At 40.2% G+C, this 22,053-nt stretch overlaps 1 protein-coding gene across 7 annotated transcripts in view; it reads left to right on the top strand.

Moving 5' to 3' along the window:
• The first annotated feature begins 4,641 nt into the window (after positions 1-4,641).
• Positions 4,642-22,053, top strand: part of RASGRP3 (RAS guanyl releasing protein 3) — a 66,271-nt gene continuing 48,859 nt past the window's right edge. For 3 of the 7 annotated variants that reach the window (XM_075089259.1, XM_075089256.1, XM_075089257.1), the window contains exon 1: positions 4,642-4,898. The gene's annotated coding sequence lies outside the window, so the exon portion shown is untranslated. Of the gene's footprint in view, positions 4,899-20,422; positions 20,530-22,053 lie in introns of those variants that run through there. The other 4 variants (XM_075089252.1, XM_075089253.1, XM_075089258.1 and 1 more) reach the window with 3 other exon arrangements.

The raw sequence follows: 22,053 nt of genomic DNA, 5'->3' as shown, positions 1-22,053 counted from the left end.
ACAGAAGATTAAATCGTGACCTGGCTGGAAGCAAAGATCAACTCTGCTAGACTAAATTATGCACACCCTAAGCAAGGCAAAATTACAATGCAAAGAACCTTGAATACAAAGATGCAACTGAGAAGGAAATAGGAGACAAGTAAAATACAAGGGGGGAAAAGACAGAAAGCAGAAACAACTAACAGAATAAGCTTTCCAAATAAAAGAACTACTTCCTGTGAGACCTTTGGCAAGTTACTCTATTTCCTCATCAATACCATGGAGATAACCTTTCCTGCTGTCACCGCCTCCCTAAAAGCTTTAAGCTCCTGGTTATTTGTACAGAAATCAATCACAGGGAGGATGTGGGAATGTACAGAAAGTTTGGGCCTTAAGAACTTCAACATTTTGTAAATGAAGCTTTAACTTTAATCTTCACTATTATGCTGCCATCAAGTTCAATGCAAGTTCTTTAAGGTACAGAGAAAAAAATATACATTGTGTTTTTGTATGCAAGAAGATGAAAAACAAATTAGCCTTCTATTCATACTCTCCCTTCATTACCACACAAACAATCTAAAATATGCACAGATAGTTTATGGCATGAGGGATTTCAGTCCACAACTGTGCTAACCTCATGAGGCCACAAACACACAGGGTAGACAACGAGCACATTATCTTCTATATGTATGTTGACTGACAGCTTGAATCTGACCTGCGGTTTTCCCTGACTTCTTTTTTTTTAAGATCACAACAACCTGTTCTTCAGCTTGCCCCATAGCTGTAAGCGGCAGATCTGTTGGGATATTTCTATGCTTTGATGATTTGCTTGAGTGGCGGAGGGGAGAAAAACAATACATTTTCTATATAGTGAATATAAGCTACAATTAGAAAGACCCTTAAACTCACAGCTCCTCAGCTGCTATAAACTGGCACAGATCCATTAAAACCAATTGGCCAGATTCCCCAGACAGCTCAAATCAGTGTCGCTCCACTGAAGCTGATGAAGCAATACCAATTTGTAGAAGCTAGGGATCTGGCCCACAGCCTGCACTGTAGTCCGGAAAGACCATCTGTGTTTAAAAGGATCAGAAATCAAAGGAAAGTCTGTGTCCTCATAATTTACTCAAAACTACTGAGAAAAGTGATTTCCATGGTGCTGTCAGGTAGACTAAACAAGAGCTATCCAACATAAAAATGGGTTTATTGTTTCTCCCTCAGTATAGCTTCACCAGGGAAGGTTACGTAATTTCTTGCAACATACTCCATGAGGCAATGAAGCGTGAAGGCAAGAAGGAGACAACTGAGGAGAGAAGAGGGACAGAAATAACACTATAAAGAATTCAAGACATTTAATGAATTATAGGCACAACAAACTAGAGTGCTCTGCCCTGCTCGTGCTGACATTATGTCAAACCCATTCCCACTGATGTCAGTGGAAAGAGTGATGTAACACAATGCTGCTCAGCAGCAGAAGGGAGGTGCAGCATAAAAGCACAGGAGAAGGCTCAGATAGTTCAGCTTTTTATTTTGGAAGCTGTTCTGAAAAGCTTCCATATACAAATTTCATGGGAATTTGGGTACCATTTTTACCATTCTAATTGTGAAAAGCCAGATGCAGATGTAGAACTAACTCAGTAATCAGCACTAGTAAGGAAACCATATCAAAGCATCTAGATTAATGTTTTGTGGCTCACTGGTAGAAATCAAAATTGTTTGTGCGAAGCCCCTTTGAAGTGTCCAGAAAAAAACAATGCTTTTTGTCATACTGCCATGGGATAGCTCAGTCTGAATTTTCTGTAGTGAAGAATTCATTATTCTGTTTACAGGAACAGGCTGACTCTGCAAGCAGGAACTCACGGAAGAGTTTGTTTGCATCCTTAACACATGCATGTATCTTCAGGGCACAGAGTGTAAATGAGCTGTGAAGACAACATGTGTTGAATTCCAGGGCACCAAAAACATCCATACAAGTTATGGGCACTACAGTATTACTCTGCTTCTGCTCATGCAGCCAATGTTTGTCCTAGAGTCTAATGCATGAAAAGACTCGAAAAACAGGGCTGTCTGAGCGAATACATCTCTTCTGCTTTGACACAGAAAAATTTAACTGCACCTAACAAGCATCTGCCCTCAGCAACTCTTCCTCACCCTGATTCTAGTCCTCTTGTGGCTCCACCAGCTACCTGACCAACCCCCAAAGGAAACTCTGAAGTGGACGCTCTGAAGACCTCTCTCAAGACAGACTCTGTCCTCAAGACTGCAAGGGTAAAGTGGGAGTGAAAAAGTTTGCACACTGGGTGAGAATTTCTTCCAGTGTGCAAAGTTGGAATCACAGAAGAGGGAAATCCTGCTTTAACCCTGCATTCTATTTTTAATGTTTGGAGATATTTTGAAAGCCATTGAGAAAAGGTGTGTGTGTTTGAAAGAAAGGCTACCAGCAAGATCAGTGCAAGCAGGCTCCTGCAAATGGGCTCTACTGACACTGTGCTGAGACAAGGCAAGCAGCTATTCAAGACTTAAGCCTCTCCTGGGTTCTGGCAGTGCTTGGTGCTAACCGCACCACAGTGCTCAGAGAAATGTGTGATGCAAATTCAAGCCTGTAACCACTAGCAACTCATTGAGCAGATTTAAGAATTAAATTAAACTACATTTGAATAAAGGTATGCCTAAGTGAAATACTGCTAAGCAGCTTTCCATTTCAGTGCTGTTAGATCGTGGAGATCAACTTTGCAGAAACAGGGTTAGTTAGGCCTATTCCACAGCTGCTCCACAATAATGAATTCAGTAAATTTTTGCACCTTGCCAGTCCTTCAGCCTTGGTCTAAGGTCTGAAAGACTGCAGCTTGCCTTCAGCCATCTCCACGACAGAATCTTTTCAGCTAAAACTGGTTCTGTGCTTCAGCTCAAGTCAGCATTTGATCCACTGGTCACTAGAAAGAATTATATTCCTCTTTGTGAGATTTGTAGTACGTGATCTGCAAAGATCAATACCTTCTTAAGACTTTAAACCTGTCTTCTAATTACCAATATCAACACAAGAAAAAATATCAAATATTGTAACTTTCAGGTCCTTCTATAAATTAAATTATTGGTTTTGAGAGGAGTTTCGCTTGGAGTTTTCTATTTTGGTTTAACTTGATAAAAAAGTACTTTCAAGGAAAATATTGGTCTTATTAATTTGCAAGAAATCAACAAAAATGTTTGTTCATCCACCACCTGTATGCCTCTTTTTTCACAATCCCATTCTTGTCATGAGAAATAGGGTCTCTGCAAAGTTCTCAACCAGGCATGCACTTTCCTGAAGATGCTTTTGATTTTTATATAAACTGCTGTGGCATCATCTAGTCTACCTAAAGCTTTGCAGATTCATACATAAAGCACCATACTTGCTAACAGTCATGATCATTGCCTACATAATATGACTGAAACAAAAAGCTGAACGTTTTCCAGATTCCTCAAATGCCACAGGTCCTTAACTCTCACCACTTTCAACAGGACTTGTGTGTATATTTCACATACAAAGCTTAAACAGAAGAAAAATTACTTGCCCACATAGCAACATCTATCTATTATGTCTCTATCTTCCCACTAAAACCATGCATTAGAGTCTTAACTACCTTCAATAAGCACACTGCTATTCTGACATGAAAAGACCACAAGACCAGCAGAAAGCTTTTTTACAGCAATTTACCTAATTTGTATAAATTGAAGGAAAGCCACATACCTCAGACAGCAGAAAAAGTGGGAATAGAGGGAAGAGGTAAAGAGCTAGGTAAGTACAGTACTATATTATCGTTTTAATTGAGTATAATGTGAAAATTGTTAATTTTTTTTAAGCTTGACAGGGCTTTGGAGGTTTGGTATGTGTTCTTAAAACCACTAAGCTGAAAATTATTATAACTGGAAAGCTTCTGATCAAAAAACTGACCCAAAGCCCATCAAAATCATTCTCTATATATTTGAGGATTTTAACATAGTTGCTATTCAAAAGCTATAGCTGCACAGCTGTCCTCATTGGATACATACACAATTCTGTTTCCCTGAATGTAAATGCACTTAGTTTGCTTAAACACTTCCAGCCTCTCATTCTCTGGCTTGAGGCTGCAGGGTAAGTTTCACTGAGGAATAAAGTACTCGGATGAAATGATGACTCGCAGACTTTAAACGTCATTCTTAAGCATGCATTCTTAAGATCTGCACCTCCTGTAACACATTTTGCCATTCTAAAATGTTAGCCATCTTTGTCCTCTTTTCTAAGCCAAACAAAATCTTTGTTCCAACTCTCCAGTCTCAAACAATTTCAAAGATTTAATCAAGATTAAATACTTAAGGAAAGTGATAATTAAACAAAAGACTAAGGTCAAAAGGCTAGTGCTACTGTGTCTCCTCATTTTTTTGTAGAGTACAAAAAAATGATATCCTAGCACGTTTTTGAACAAGTATTTTCCTCATGCAAGAGGACTGAGTCTGCAGAGCAAGGTTTATCAAATTATTTTACTTACATTGGCAGGGAGGGCAAAAAAACCCCTACAATCTTTCCTTTGTTTAAATGCATTTCCTGCCTTCCTTACTGCTATAGACTGTGTTGTGGCAGGCCTATTTATAGTCCAAAGAAAGGAAAAAGCACCACTGGAGGCAGGAAAACTAAGTTGGGAAAGAATAGAAGGAAGTGTGGCTGCCATTTAGCCAAACAATCTAGAACCAATTGAGCTCAAAAGAGCCCCAGCCTCAGTGAAGCTGCTGGGAGTGAACAGAGCACAATCCTGCTTCTCTCTCCAGGGCTGTGCCTGGGCTACTGAGCATGAGAGTCATATACAGGACACTGCTGGGCAGCAAATAATCTCAGCATCTCAACACAGTAAGAAGAACTCTTTAAAAAAGGAGTGTGCTGAAAGTTAGATACCTATGAAATTAAGGTAAGTGGCTCCTTCTGGCATTTCTGCTTGCTGCATTCTCCATGTCTTGTCAGATGTGGCCAGACTGGTAAATGAAAACAGAATGAGCTTTGGAGAAGGAACTGTATCTGATTTTTAGATAAAGGTTTGGCAGTATGTCTGATCTTTAGATAAAGAAATCTGAATTCAGTTATGGATTCTTCAGAACTTCCCTTAAGCAAAAGCAGCGTTTGCCATATATCCATAAGATAACTTTGCTGTTTGCCTCACCTGTGCCATGTTCATCTTATAATCTGTGATTAAGTACTAGAGAAATGTTGATGGTAACTGTATGCCCCAAAGAAAAACAATGAAATCAACTCTGTGTTAGGTTGAATATATAGCTTTAGAGACACAAAGAAAGAGGGAGAAGTAACTGAAATATATATTTATATAAGATGTGTTCATTTAGAATACATAAATATATCAAAATGTATATAATTTATGATTGAAATTTTGTGAGAATTTAGTCTTATACTTATGAGGTACATCTGAAGGTAGGAACTTAGCCAAAATTAAAGAAAGTTTCTATAGTTTTAGAATTTGTTGTGGCAGGTAATTTGTGTGTGTGTATGTGCGTGCGCATACATAAAAATATACTCTCTATAGACATTGATATATATTATTCATTGTGCGTTTGCATTGCAATACCATGCAGTTGCCATTTTAAGGTCTAATTTAAACTGACAGTAGAAATTTTTTATCTGCTTATTTTCAGATACTATATACAGTTCTGCTACCATGACTGCATGTGTAAAAAGCTCCATTTTAAGACATACTAGTATACAGACCATATTAACTCATTGGATTAGCATCAACAAGACAGACTTTTAAGAGGGAAAAGGAAAAGTTATTTTAAGGTTGTGTTTGATTTCTTTTACTTCCAACATGTCCTGTGCTCTTCTAACAAAGGAAATGCTGTTGGGATTTAAAGGCAGGAGGATAGAAGCTGTAGAATACTAGATTCAGGATATCTTAACTCAATTTTCATCTTAGAATGATCTATGAGAATAACATTTGTATTAGTCTCACTTGTGTTACACATTACCTCCACACATATGCCATTCAGATTATTCATTTGTTATTCCGATGTTGCTTAGGATTAGTGGTTTATTGTAAAAAGTTGCTGGTGAGTAAAAGGGAAGTGTGATGTGTTGTTATTCTACTGTATCCCCATAGGATGCTGTTATGTTTAGAGTCCGTTATTGTGAAGATAGTGAGGCAGGATGTCATCCATGTAGGTGAAAAGCTGCGATAGGACAATTGTAAACAGCATTGGTCAGCTGAAAATCTGATCCAAGGAGGTGCCAAGCATCAATCCAATGAAACAGATGTTAGTCAGTGCTGATAGAAAGGATCAGGCTTTTTTTTTCTGTCTGATTTCAAAGCACTCAATTACTTACAGTAATTCTCATTTCCAAGAGGTTATAAGCCTGGTCTTGTGAATAATAAAATACCTGTAACAGAAGTAAAAATAGAAGCCTGTACAGAAATTTGCAACAGAAAGCTCTCTAGACTGCAATTTGAGTAACTAACATAGCATGCTCTCATTCAGGTGACACTCCTTGCTTTCAATTTCAGTAACTGATTCCCCTCCACAAAGACTAAGCAGAAACCAGAACAAGGGTTTTAGTTAAAAAATGTACGATTAAACTGTTTAACCACCATTATACTAGATAAGCTTTTGTTAAACTCATAGGATGGAGGGAAGGAATGGAGGCAAATCTGCAGATAAATACTCACCCAAGCAAAGAGGCATCACAATTTCTGCTGTTAAAAAAATGCAATCATTTCCATGATATGTCAGTTGCACAACTATTGCAATACAACTGAACAGCAAACACTGAATCATTCAGATTTATTCATTTCTGCAACACTCACCAGAACATTATTTTAAAGCTTGGTATCACTGCATGAATGTAGCAAAACAGACCATCACTTAGCTACAAGGGGAAGATCATTTGTAAAGGAGCCAGTTACAGTGTAGTTATACAGGAAGAGGTGATAAAATAACATACTTTCGCATTTATCTGTGGAAGAGATATTATAGATGGTGCTCAGAAATTGCCTAATTAATACTTTTAGTGAATTCATATCCTTAATGAAGAATTAACAGAACAAATTCTGATGAGAGGCACAGACACAAACCCACTGAAGCCAAGAGAGTTGCTCACAGCACTGAGAACAGGGTTTTTTGTTTTGAAGGTAAGGGCAAAGTAGTCCACTGGGTACTCAACTAGTTTCTGTTTCTTACAGTATGCTGTATAGGGAAGATGACAGTAGCTCAAAGCCACCCTACTCTTCCTTCAGTCCCTTCTCCCATTTTAGGACATCTAGGACAGGCTCAAAGCAACTCAGAATCGGGGAAAACGCGTTCAGCAGTACAGCTAGTGGTGCTCAAAACACACTATACTGTTTCCAAATAAGTCAGATTGTCTTAGAAAAAAACAGCTTAGAAATTACTGTTAGGTTTTCTGTCTTGGGAGAACTTAAGGCCAGTGTTTTCAAGCTTGTCTCTGTAACTGCAAGAGTTAGTAACCCTAGTTTAAAAAAACAGAAACTGTCTTACATAGTCATATAATTGCAGAAGTAGCAGTTTTAGGGGAAAAAAAAAACCCCACACACAAAAAGGATTTGTTTTAAAACTGCAAGAGTTCACAAGTTCATGAGTTCATAGTTTGCAAACTGAGAGTTTTGACCTGAAGATACAATCACTCCAGAAGGCCTTAGAATGAAATTGACATGCCTGCACCTTATAAAATCTTACTACCTGATAGAGTCTAACTACTCTGCAGGCAATTCTTTGTAAATAAACACTTTTGAGTGTTCACAAGTACTAACAGGGTTGCAATTACTAAGACTCTAAGCTAAAAATGAAATAGGAGAATCTGATACACCAGAAGGAAGTGGAGGTTCACATGCTTTCTACCCTGCTATTATTTTGCCAGGAGATACAAAGAAATCAAAGGTTGTCAAATAAATACTTCAATCAACAGTCACTATTGTGTGGGCAGAGTGGATTTCTGGTTCCAGGAAAGCTGACTGACTTAAAGAAAAATCACAAGACTTAAAAAATAACGCACTTTGGATCACAGGCAAACCACGCCATGCTTTCATGCAAAACTAGCTCAGATTTAGTAGGATTTATTATTCCTCATGCAATTGCTCCAGTGTAAGTATCTTAATTTCTCCCTAAGCCCCTATACACTATACTAGACACTATTACAAGTGAGCTTTGTGCTCCAAGTCACAGTCAAGCCCACTAGCATTACAGGAAAAAAAGGAGCAGAGACTTAGAACTATCAGTGTGTCTGTTTGGGGTAGTCAAAGCAAGATTTTTTGAGAACATGTGTACAGTCTACAGTAGTCTCACTCAAGAAGCAGAACTGGGGGAGAGGGAACATAAAAAGAAACCCAGCTAAAACATAATAAGAAATCAAAGTTCAATATTGGACAGCATCAAAATTCTTCTACAAAAAGAAGCAGCTGCTCAACGCTTACAACAGAAATGTCAGTGCTAAAAAATAATTTCTTTGATAATGCCTAAAAAACCCAGCTTATAACTATGTGCTGAATAACATCCGGACTCATGCAAATGTTTACACAGGTGCTTAAATTTAAGCATATGAGTAGTCCTATTGATTTCAAGCAAAATTATTTCAACAAGCTGATAAAATTTAAAGCCAGAGTCATTAGATCATGCAGTCTGACTTCAAACACAGCATGCTAATTTTACCATTCCTTTTGTCCAAAACCCAAAAGCTTGCCTGCTTACATCAGAACATACGGATATAGTACATTCAAGATAAAAGTTTAAGGGGAAGATCATGATGTTCTACATGCATGAGTACTGACTCACTACAGTGAGAATTGTTCAAGTTGACATAAATACTTCAGCTCAAACAGGAATTAAATGTTGCACAGGCCTTGTACCAGCTTACCAAACAAGGGTGAACGTCAATGTGTGTATGGAAGATGGACTGTTTCTCCCAGAAGTCTATGTGCCATCAGAAAAAGCCATTAACTTTACTTTGGTTCCTTTCCTACTCTTCTAGTGGACTAGAGAAGTACTGTTGAATAAGCGAGGATGAATGAAAAAGCTGCTTTACAAGCCAATCTTCATGCCAAAGTGCAGCTATATTTTTTTTGCCTTTGGTTCTCCCATTTCCCACAGACCATGTGCAAACTGTGGTACAAAACAAGGAGCCACTGTTCTAGAAGCAGACAAGACATAGAAGTGTTAAGCAAATGGAGACATACAGCAAACGTGGAATTGTCAAATCATTTATCACCACTTGAACACACGTAGGCTGTTTAAAGAGACTTATTATTTGAACAGAAGACACGAGAAGAAGTGGAAGACTTGACATGGGACCTCCTTCACAAGGATAAAGTAACAGTGGATTTATATTACATGAATACACACAACAGCAGAAGAGTGATGTGGAAGGATACAACATACGGTCATAACAAAAAACAAAGGGAGGGGCAACAAGAAGGACGGTCTTGGAATACAAGTCCACCTTCACCACAGTTCATACTCTGTTCCCAGGATTCGAAGATCCTTTGACTACAAAGGATCTTCCCCACTGCAGCAGAACAGAGGAGCTGGAATGTACAGCCTCCATGGCTTCTTTGAAAATGCAGCTAGAGGAAATGGCATGGCCTGTGCTTTATGCAACTAAGAGTCTATAAACGCTGAAGCTGATACATATCCCAGGTGACTGTATTCATGGAACACCTAGAACAAAGCAAAACTCTACCATATGACATAGTATTACCAATGCTTGTTCACAGCAAGATTTAATCAAAAATACAATAGGACACACTGACTAAAGAATCCTCCAAGGAGCCTGCAATGTCAGTAACCATGAAGGTATCTTCACGCCTTGGGTTAGCACAAAAAAGATATGTTGGCTTTGAGAAGTATTCTTGTCTTTATCTTCTTCCTATTTCCACTGAGTTTCAGGGTTGGCAAGCTCCATGTTACTTAGCACTTCCTGGGAAGCACAAATGTACCCTACGGGAAGGAGAAACCTGTCCCAACTCTTGACAGCACTACCATGTTACAGTCCTCAGCTCTTCTGTAAACTCATTTCAGCAATTTGCTCTCATTTCTGCACTAGATATCATCTCTGAAATTACACTTTTCAGCCACCTGTTTAGTAATGGTTGCAGACCAGTTTATCACAGTGGTCCCCAAAGAGACTGTGTGGACAATGCAAAATACAGCTCCCCTGTAACAGGTCTATAATGCAGAACCATACACCTCCAGGAATATGAAAATGCAAATTGGCCAGTCTGTTGCCAGTATTGCAAAGAAGGCATGCCACTTGGTCAAGATATCACAAAGGTGCTATCAGCCAGGACAGTTACAGGGTGATACAAACGACTGTGGGTAGTCTGCTCTACCAACATGATTCCACAATCCGCACAACTCAGTTTAGGGGGAATTTAATGTCCTGTCAAGCTAATAGGTCTGGCATTGTCCCACTAAGTAATTAATGATAGTTTACATTATAAAGCTGTAGCTCACTTTAGTTAGAGAGAACAAAAATTAATGTGTACTAACTTCTCTGTTTAGATAGCTCAGCATTCTTAGAATGCTTTATCACAAAACAGGACCATAGAACAGTTTGGGTTGAAAGGGACCTTTAAAGATCATCTAGTCCAACCCCTTTGCTAAAAAGTTTATCCCCATCTTTCTTATAAGCCCCCTTTAACTACTGAAAGGCTACAATAAGGTGTCCCCAGATCCTTCTCTTCTCCAGGCTGAATAGCCCCAACTCACTCAGCCTTTCTCATAGGACAGGTGCTCCATCTCTCTGATCACTTTTGGGGCTCTCTTCTGGACCTGCTCCAATAGGTCCATGTCTTTCCTGTGATGAGGGCTCCAGAGCTGGACGTAGTACTCCAAGTGGGGTCTCATCACCTCCCTCAACCTGCTGGCCACGATTCTTTTCATGCAGCCCAGGCTGCAGTTGGCCGTCTGGGCTGCAAGTGCACGCTGCCGGCTCATGTCCAGCTTTTCATTCACCAGTACCGCCAAGTCCCTCTCCACAGGGCTGCTCTCAGTCCCTCATCCCCCAGCCTGTATTGATACTGGGGGTAGCCCCAACCCAGGTGCAGGACCCTGCACTTGGCCTTGTTGAACCTCATGAGGTTCACACCTGCCCACCTCTCCAGCTTGTCCAGGTCCCCCTGGGCGGCATCCTGTCCCTCAGGCATGTCAATCGTACCACTCAGCTTGGTGTCATCTGCAAACTTGCTGAGGGTGCACTTTATATCCTAACATACTTTATTTTTCCACCATAGTATCATAAAATGTTTCATTGCTGTTTTGGATTATTACCATACCACAGTTATCTTGGGAGGCTGGAGACAAAGATACATCTTCAAAGATCAGCTCACTCATTATTAAAGGGAAAAGGAAAACTGAAATAGCATTCATTCTTAACTGAACTACTAAGACTACTAAGTATTCTTTATAATTTCAGAAATGGGAAGAGGCAAAGGAGGAGAGTGGATGAATGCTGAATTCTTCCAAGCTGCTTGACCTTCCTCCCAGTCATGGCTAGTCTCTTCTTTCTCTCTTAAAACAAGGAACCACCATATTGCCTTCATATAATGCTGTGGTTTTATAATGCAACGCAGCCTATATGGAATTCTGGACACAGCATATCATTCTGTTATAGTTCTATTATATTCATTCACATCTATTCTATTAGAGTAGGAGGGTGACTAACTGTCTTCAGCAATAATTAAAAGCAGAAATAAGATAAAAAAGCAGGATAGTGTCCTCATACCATTAAGAGACATGAAACTGGAACATTAGCTACAGAGAAAGGCCCAGATTCAAAGTAGTGTAATAAATCCAGCAGAATTATGTATACAGAAACCTTGGCCCCAGGGGGCTCTGGCATACAAAAAATATTGTGTGTTGTGACTATAATAAGCAAATGACCTCACAACTAGTGACCATGGAAGCAATAGCCTCTCTCTCATCTTTGTACACAGTACTTCATATAGAGTACACAACAGGAACAGATGGATCCAAATTCATGCATCTCTTATTAAGTTTGGAAGCACAGACCCCAAGACGTTTGCGTGCAATGCAGCAGATAGGTTGCTGGATAACATAGTCTGAATGATAAACATGCTGTGTGTTGAACTTAGCAGAGACCCTGCCTGCCAATTCTACCAGGTTTGGCATTTGTGATCTATGCCTCATCTTACAGTGCAAGCACAAGCTTAAAGTGCTATTGTTTACAAGGGAGCGGTGCATTATTTTTTAATATTTTGACAGAAACTGTTAAAAAACAGAAGTTCAGTGTTTTTCTAGGCAGAGGAAGAAAACAGGCTTGCTTTTTTGCTCTTTTCTGGGTCTGTTGCTAGACTTCATAATTTCCACTCTTGTAAGGTCAATGCAAATGGACTATGTCAAGCTGCAAGGTCAGATGTATTGCTTCAGGTTGATACTCAGATACTCAGTACCAGCTTGTGCTGCCTCACTGAGAAGAGACTGACTTACCAAACCAAGAACCACTGTGACGTCAGTGGTGGCAATATGTACATCAAAATTAACAAAAGAGAAAAAACATTTTTCACTACTTATGTATAATGCAAAAATGGAAGAAGAACATTCTCTCTGATGTACATTATGAGTGAAAAGCATACTCAGAGGTGATTTATGCAAGACAAAGCTGAAAGTAGTTAAACTTACAATAGGAAAGACAGGTAAAATACAAAAGTCCCAGAAAGCGAGGTACTTTCTGTAAAACAGAAATAAATGCATTATAAAACATACATTCACTGACTTGAAAACTTTTTGTGCAACTATCATTCCATTTCATGTCTGAGAGAGGATGTAATGAAGAGATCTGAAAAAAGCGCTGATGTCGTACCCTTGTTCACTTGAACTCATTTGCATCTATGGTGGGAAAAAACACAGTTGTTGAAGATTTTTGAATGGTAATGGAACTGCTTATTAACTCAGACTTACTGGATGCAGAAAAGAAAACAAAAGCTGAGAGCCGCTGTACATTCAGCATTGCAGCATCCTTCCTTTTTCAGCAGGTCATCCACAATGACGATGGCTGGCAAAACCTAGGAGACAAATCTCTTCTAAATGCTCAAGTCTGTTTAGAAACCTTCAACTTCAGAACAATCAAGGCAGTATTGGAAAAAACACCCTTTATGACAGATTTGGTTTTGTGCTTAGTGGTACTACTGCATATAGGCCTAGAATTATAGGAACACACCCTTCAAGCTCTGTTTCTGAAATGAACATATCCACCCTCTGCAATATAGCTATTCAGTTCAGTTGGTAATAGTGAAGCGCTTTTGTTGCTTTGTTTTGTTGGTTTTTTTTAAACAATCATGAACATATTGTTATTGCTACAGAAGAGGTCTGTATCACCTGCTTTGACTGCATGGCACAATTTCACCCTATCCCTTGGCAAAGCCAATGCCACTACTCTTTAGCATTCACAGTGCAGAACAACTTTCATTTGTCAGTCCATCTCTGTACTTCAAGGATTACATGAGAATATTTCTAATTTCTTTCCAAAATAAACAAATCCTTTCTAAAAATTCTTTCTAAAAGAAACAAATTCCATTTCAATAACTGACAATGAGAAATACATACACATCAGTTGCTTTGGAACAGCTTTTTCATGAACCCCTGCTGCTTTTATAAACATGGAAGTTGCAGTACTGAAGGAGGAGCATCATGGATAAACTCATAAGCAGCATGCAATCTCATCATCAAACAACTAAGAATCAATTAAACAAGAAAAAGTTGCTGAAAGCACTGAGAAACTTGAAACTCAACTGCCTCATGCTGCCTGCTGTTGGTGTTTTGGTGCTTTTCAAGACATAAGGAATTGCTCACCTTGGTCTACCCAAGCACTTTGACTGAATACCCAGAGATGTTTTTGGTGCAGTTCCATGTTTGAAGACAATACACTGGATAAAAGACAAATTTATTGGCTCACCCACGCATCACCTGAAATAATTAAATAATACTGAGGGCCTTAATATGACAAGGGTCTTAATATTGCTTTAAAAAAAACCCAAAACACTCACTCTCCGCTACAGCCTCTTCACTCCAACAGCCAGTTAGTGCTCAGTTTATGCTCCAGGCTTTGGACAAGGTGTTTCCTCTTACAAACATGTCGTGTAATAAGACAAATACAAAAATAAGAATTATGACCTCTCTCTGTGAAACAGAACCAAGTAAAATAAACTGGAAATAAAAAACACTGTAGTCTTACAATAATAGCAATGATTTTAATAATTAAAATTTCTTACCTATGTTGATATAAGGAGGGAACTATAAATCACCATCTTCTCTGCAAATACTGTGGACTTTGGGAGGGAGGGAATAAGGGAGGAGGACAGTTAGTTTTGTGGATTTGTTTTTTGTTTGAGCAGGTTTGGATTTTGTTTGAGCAGGTTTGAGGTTTCTTATGAAATGTTGCATGCATTAAAAAAAAAAAAAATCACTTAATTCACCCCATTAGTCACTGCCAGACCCTTTCTAAATCTGAGGACCAAAGGTATGGAAAAATTAAGTCTATCCCTTATTTTTCATGCCAAATTTGTAATCCCTAAAATCTAGTACCTCCTTATACTTCTTCAGAGAAAATATTACATGTGTTAAGGTACAATCATCATGGACTTACAGTTGTGAGTGCACAGCACTTCCACAAACCAGAGCACAGATTCCAAGCTGGACATCAAGAGGAAAGAAGGAAAAGGAGAGGGGAGCCACTAGTAATGTACATGAGTGAAAAGTCTGCCTTAAGTTATTTGGTCATGCTATTCCCACCAATGTCTTGTATCTTAATTGTATCTTATACAGTCTACCCTTATCATCCAACCTCATCCTTCTACCTCCCAGCTCTACCTCCTGGGTCCTCTCTTTTACTCCTGTATGTCTGCGCTTCACAGTTGAACTACATGTTCATTGTAGGTCCCTTCCAAATGAAATTATTCTATTCTATTCTTATTTCTCTCCTATCCACCTCTTCTGTACCATAGCACCTTCACTGCGCTTTCCTCCTCCTAACTCCAGGAACCCCCCCTCCATATTCCCCTCCATTCCAGGCATAAGGCTTCTGGGTTTTCCACTATGCAGACCAAGTGCTTAGGAGAAAATGAAGAGCCATCCAGAAGTGGTGGGAAGACGGCCAGGAGGACAGGCAGGAGCCCCTCTGCAACATGGCATGAGAAGCACTGAGGGCATGGAGCATTGACAGAGCAGCTTAATCCCCAGAGAATTCAGCAGCCACAGTAACAAACGCTCAAATCTCTACTGAGCAAGTGAAAACATTAGTCAGAAGTTTACAACTAGGCTTAATGTTTACTACGTCAACAAAAAAATCCCCCACTGCCTGCCAAGATGCAACTGATCTGTCAAAGACAGGTCTGTACTTCAGAGTCTAGAAGTGTTTTTCAATGCACACTTGGAAGAAATGTTTAACAGAGCACAACAATTTTCCCCCTCATTATTTCTGAGAACGTAATTGTTGGATATTTTAGCTTAATTCACAAACTCCAAATTTCATGCAGGTACACAGCATATCAAATTCCAGTTTAAATTACTATATTCTCATATACTTAAAATCACTCAAAAGCATTTTTTTCCAATGGAAAGCAACCAGAAACTTTAACTCTGGGCACTGCTATCAGGCTCCACTGATTCCTGATATGAAGAAAGGACTGCTTTCAAGTATCATACCTAACATTCACCTAATTTGATGATGCCTTATCTTCTCAGCTCCTGCTTTCTTAGCCACAACATGACTATTAGTTGTACCCTTGGGTATGAAAAGGGAGGTACACAGTGCATTTGCTGTACTCCTGTGCCCCCTAGAGCATTATATTGAAGAACTTGGAATTGACTTAGATTGCTAGAGATTTAACATAGCCTATAGACCTTTAAAACTGATTTAAAGTAATGTAAGGTTGAAAGACTTGTATAAAATATTTTCAGCAAAATTTCCTTTTCAGTAAGTCCTTCAGACGCCCTTTAACTGGCAGCTTAGTGTAAGAACTGTTGGACTATTTATAGCAGACTTTTTAATCACGCTTAGGTATTTATAAAACATTGTCTAGTGAAGGCTTCCATGGTCTGCTTTCATTCACTTCTGCTGATAGTGAAGACTACAATATCTGAGGCAGTGAGGTAGACCAGCAAACCAGGCACTGTTTATTAGTTATGGTTTCCACATATTCTGCAAGGCTGCAGTAAAATAATAGTGCAACCATTTAGGAAACAAATGTAGTATCACAGACTTGCAGTTAGTATAACCTGACGTTCATGTGACCTGACATTCACCTGACATAAACTCCAGAAGAAGACATTAACAGAAAAACACATTTTCAGGCAACCCACAAAACAGCTGTCCCTAATTGCCATATTCAGAAAATAACTCTATATTCCAAATTTTGCACAGTATCAAAGCACTGATGCTGAGATAAGCTCTGTATCAGTGATCAGTTTATAAATAAATGCACCTACAATTAATTAAATGACACATAAGCAAGACAACCAAGTATGTGTGAGAAGAAAAGAGAATCAATAGTTAAAAACAAGCCATGAAATAAAGCCTCTCCTACATTAAGGAGAGGCTCTGGATCCATTTATCTGGCATCAATTAGAGCAAACAACTTCCTGATCTCAAACTGAACCAAATGGGGTTCCATTCTTCAGTTCTTTGTGACTTTTCTGTAAGTGATCCATACTATTTGACATTAAAATTTTAACCTAACATGCACCCATTCCTATCACAATTCAGTGATAACGGTACTCATTTTTTATTGTTCCTGTTCAGCATTTCTCATAGCATGTCTGAGAAATCTATGTTCATTTCTTAGTTTTTATTTGAGGCATCAATATCCACAGAGAAAAATGTACCCTTTTCAATCCAGTCTTGCATTGTTTTCTCCAGAGAAAGAGAAGCTAATATACTGCTGTGTAACAAACAGCAAAGCTTTTGTCTTGCAGAAGATACCATATGACAGATGTAAGAACATCCCATTATATTCATTGTGTCTGCATTAGCTACCTTACCTTTTTTGTATGTTGGTATTTCTTCAAAAAAGGAAAGAAGAGGAAGAAAAGAAACCCTTCACAAAATTTTTGAGACTCTTATTTAAAGGAATTATACCCAAATTATTTCTCTGTTCTATTACATGACTTAAATCTGTTCATCTAGCATGAGGAACTGATAAACTTCTCCCCATAAAAACCGCAGCATTTATAGCATTTTTTACTGAGTCATAAAAAAATAATTTATTTGTCCACTCATTTCAAAAAGTACAAAGGCTCCTTTTCTTTTTAGGGATTGTATCCCAAGTTGTTTGCAGAATATTGCCATTCAGTCATTATCATCAAATTATGCTCCTATGTGGAGCATGACTACCACATAAAAATAGGCACCTATTCAGTGCAGAGTGATGACTGTTCTGTGTACTATCTCAGATGGCCCAGGTACTACCAGTGTTTAATCAATGATATGAGAGGGTCTTGATAACTGTAAGAGAGTGATTGATATTGCATAATCATTAATAGCATTTGTGGACTGGTAGACTCCTGTAGAACACATTTCAATCACGTTTTTTTCAGTATCAGCAGGGAATAATTTTGTAACAAAATTTGTAAAGAAATTTAGGATTACTTTTAAAGTGGCATATAAGGTTCTGTCACCCTTGATCTCAAATGAAAATGTCTTTTAGGGGAAATATAATGGCAGTTATCAAAGATAACTCATGTGGTCAGTGGGCCATGCCCTAAAGCACAGTGAGTGCTTTCTCCTTTCTCTGAGCGAGGCGTGATATTTTACGCCCAGCTCTGGCAGCAGGCATCCATGGCCAGGGTCTGCAGGAGAGTCTAACTTAGTTCTATAGGGACAGCTCTCGGTCCCTCTTTGAAATTATCATCCCACCAGTGCCCTAAACTTAAATAAACTCACTCCTCATGGCCTTATTTCTCATTTTTAAATTAAGTTTTTACAACCTCCTCTACCCCTCTTTTATAGCCTCCTTAGCAGCTCATAACGCCCCAGGGTCACAGAGCCCCATGCACAGGGGTAGTCTCTTTAGAGGCCTGATGAAAGTTCCCGAGGAAGCTTGGGGAGGCGTCTTCAAGGCACCCTCCCAGGACAACCAAGAGGAGCCACTTACTGCCGTATCACGAGCCTGACTGCGCGCTCGGTCAAAATGGTGCCGCACATCTGCAGCAGTCATTTGCTGTCTGCCTAGCCGTTCACCAACTATTCCAGAAGCATTCCTCTTCGCGTTGCACATACTTACCCCGTTTACCAACGCAGAAGAGAGGCCTGGAATCACACTGCGTTCGAGCGTTTCAAGCACGACACACATCTCAGGCCTTCGAGGAGAGGGGGTCGGAGGCGGCTGCACCGGGGACTCAGGCCGCTGGGCGCTGCTGTGGGGCTTCCCCGCAGCGCCGCTGGGGCTCACCGCCGGCCGCCGCCACCGGCGACCCGGCCGGCGCAGGCCGCCCCGCGACCCTGGCCGTCGGCCGGGAACTCGGGCCCTGGGTGTCATCCAGGACCCCCGCTCCGCCGCCTTTCGCGCTCGGGACGCTTCTGCCCTCTGAAACGTCTGGCCGAAAGCGCGAAGTCTCTCAGAAGTGCCGCCTCTGTGAGGGTCCTAACGGTCCTAACGACCGGCGGGGCGCCAAGGGAGGGGAGGGGAGGGGAGGCTGCCGCGCTCCCGGTGAAAACCGGGAAGGAGCTTCCCCGGCCATAAACTGAAGAGACTTTCAACGGATGGTGCTTCCTTCTCGCTTAATTGTTTACGTACGTTACCAGGGTGTGGGAGCAGGGGCAGGCGAGGACAAACGTGGCACCGAACCCTGGCCCGTCACCAGGGGCAGGTCGGGGTGCTGGCGGGAGGCACCTTCACCTCCCAGGCTGCCGACCAGGTCCTCTGGCAGGCTGGGTGGTCCCACGCCTGGCTGGGTGGTGAGAGCCCGTGTAACGCCGGAGGGTTTTTTAATCAAAACCCGTCAAGGAAACCCAGTGGTTTCCCTGCGATGCCAATAAAACGAGAGACCCACAAACGCATGGATAATTAGCGCGAGGGCTTCTTGCCTGCTCCAGGCTGTGCTGGCAGCACGGATGGCTGCATGGTTTTGTAGCCATGTGCAAGTTTATATAATACGAAGAGCTGGGTAAGGTCAAAGGAAGCAACCCGAGTTATCCTTTTTTGCTGCAGCCCTCATCATCAGTGATTTGCAGGCTTTCCTTGCTTTCTGACGAATGTGCCAGGTAGATATGCTATTATAATTTAATAATTTTGACAACAGGCATCTCTCTGGCTCTGAGCAATTCCTTGAATCTGTTCAAATCTCAGTTGCAGTACTAACTGTTAGTGCAGGTTGTATTTCAGCAAAATGCCCTATAATGCCCTTTATAAGCCAATGAGTCTGTATGATCATGCAAGATCTGGATTGCTTACCAAACAATAAAATACCATTACCACATCCTGTACTGAGGTATGGCAATTGCCTTAGTCCTGTCAGTCTTTTCAATTTAAAGTACCACCAGAGTGTCAGCACAGTATATCCTATAGGTGGGATGGAATTAAGCAGTTCAGGAAAGGATGTTTTGCATTTCACCCTCAAAATCCCGTTGACAGTACACCTTTGTCCTTAAATACCTAAATATCTTTAAGTATGTGGCCAAGCTAAAGGGAATTAGGCTCAGAGTCTCAGTACGGTGTAGCTACATATCACCCTGGAAAATTCCATCAGAATCTCTTCATTTCTTGACATCAGTGTTTCTCCTTAATTTTTCCTACATTTGGGAACATGGGGATAAGGATGCTTTTGTTTCCCATTTTGCTCTCTCTGTTTAGACTGATAGTCCCCACCTCAAAAGGGCTATCACAGTCTGACTAGGCAATATCTGGTACAATGCAGCCCCATAATCCATGCTGTAAAAATGTTAGATACCAAAATTAACATTATCTCCAGTATTAATAAGGCACTCATCACTCTACTACCCAAACATGAAAGTTAGTGGTGTTGCTCCTTAAGTACAACTAATCCCCAAAAGTGGGATTGTTCACATATTTTGCATGATCTGTGGAGTGGCCTGGTCTTAAAGACACTATGAAAGCCACAGTGTTTTAAATTGTCCTCTTCTGATGATTTCAATTCCTAAATTTAAGCACAGCAAATTGTGAAGTCAGAAACAAACCTGAAGCGTTCAACAGGGATACTTTTAACTTTCCATTTGTGCTGCACCTACTGTTGATTAAGGCTTATCTACTGTTTGGTCTTAGTCATTAAAAAAAAAAAAAACCCAAGAAGAAGTTATGGAGCACATAGCACCACGTTCCAGTCAAATACTTTAGCAAAGGCTGTTGTTATGAAAAGGATTTTCTAATAAGAGGAATAATGATCTTCAGATTCTGACCTCCTGGCACGGCAGTCAGATTTATCAGGAGGGGCATGTGACTAGTTAAGACACACAGCCCCAGCTTGAAGGAAACAGCTGCTCATTTCATGCTTTAGCACTTGGCAGCTGGACAAGGAAGGGTGATGTTTGTGTTGAATACCTCTGCAGAACGAAGTACAGTAAGTGATTTTCCCTGTTTTTGTTTTATTTTTTTCTAGACTGCCACTGCTTTCTTATTTTCACGCTAGACCTTTCGTAAAAACACGTAAGGGTGAGGTGTATTTTTGTCACTTCATTGATAAGCAGTCATTCATGCTCTGAATGCCTATATTTTTCTGACCTATGATTAACAATAGCATTGGTTTTGCTCTTGCAGGAAAAAGACAAGTATGGTGTTTTGTCCTCATGCTAGCCAGGGAGGGAAAAGGGTGTTTAATTACTCAGGTGATGGTGTGAAGAGGTTGTTTATGGTGAACATATTTTCCTTTCTCTGTAGAGCTAGTCAATAGGTAATGATGCAACTTGAGTATAGAGCAATTTTGGTATTTGTCTTAAAAGTACTTATGTAAGGGATTGACGCAGGTACACCCTCAAATTAGTGTGATTGATCTGAAGAAAGTTGCTTGTGCCTGGTTACTTTCTGAGGGTGAATGAAGAGATTTTTTTGAAAGAAAAAGGTAGAAGCAGAGAAATACAGGAGAACAGTGAAAATGCACTGATTAAGATATCATTGATTCATTCTGGATAATAATGCATAATTAGTTTGTGAAGATTTAAAAAATCCTCCATAAGAATAGAGAGCAAGTCCCCTAAATATCTCCAGGATTTTAATTCCTTATATTTTTGGATACTTGCATTTTTGATGTTTTTGCTTCATGAATTATTGATTTCCGCATCTGATAATTTTTTACTATTTTGGTGTGAAGTTTTGTTTTAAAACACAAGAATTAGAGTATAGGAGATATATATATATATAAAGGAACTTTTGATCAGTTATTTGTGTAGAGATTAACTGGATTTTTGGCGGAAGACTTAGGAGGAATGGGAACAAATGAGTGGGTGATGAAGCTTGGTATGCATTGAGACTGAGGGATGCGAGGTGCTTTGGGGCAGGTTGAGAGGGACAGAGGTGGAGAGCAGTGAGGTCCTGTTGAGTAAAGTATATATCAAGTCGAGAAGCCTGAATTTCAGAACCGGACCAAGGGTAAACACTGGCAGGTTTAGCGAATCACGCAGTCCCTCCTTTAAAGATGGGGAGACTAATCGTAATTCAAAGATTTCTCACATAGAAAGAGGAACTTTATTTATTTCTCCCTGAAGACTTATTTTTCTTTTAAACCATAGTTTATGGCTTTGCCAGTTAACTGGAAATTGTATAGGGGAATGTCAATCAGTTTCAGTTGTTCACAAAACCAGAAGTCTGCCTGGCTTCCTGCCTGTTTGTGTCTCTGAGGGTAGACTGCCTTTGAACCAAGAGCTCGAGTACTATCAGGCTGTGGTTACACTGCAGTCCTCACACGCAGGTGGCACGCGACGCCATGAATGCAGCAGGCCTGTAGAGCCCCGGGGTGCCTGGCTTTGCGCTCAGGAGCCCCTCGCCCCCAGGAATTTTGGCTGCAATGGGGCACCTCAGGTCTCCATCCTATGTGGGGCAGGGATAACTGCTCTGCTCTTGCTTTTTTATTCTGATCCCAGAATAACTC

The sequence above is a fragment of the Phalacrocorax aristotelis genome, chromosome 3 (assembly GCF_949628215.1).
Source record: "Phalacrocorax aristotelis chromosome 3, bGulAri2.1, whole genome shotgun sequence".
Classification (NCBI taxonomy): Eukaryota; Metazoa; Chordata; class Aves; order Suliformes; family Phalacrocoracidae; genus Phalacrocorax; species Phalacrocorax aristotelis.
Note: the sequence above shows the minus strand (reverse complement) of the source record. Positions and strands in the feature narration are given on the sequence as shown.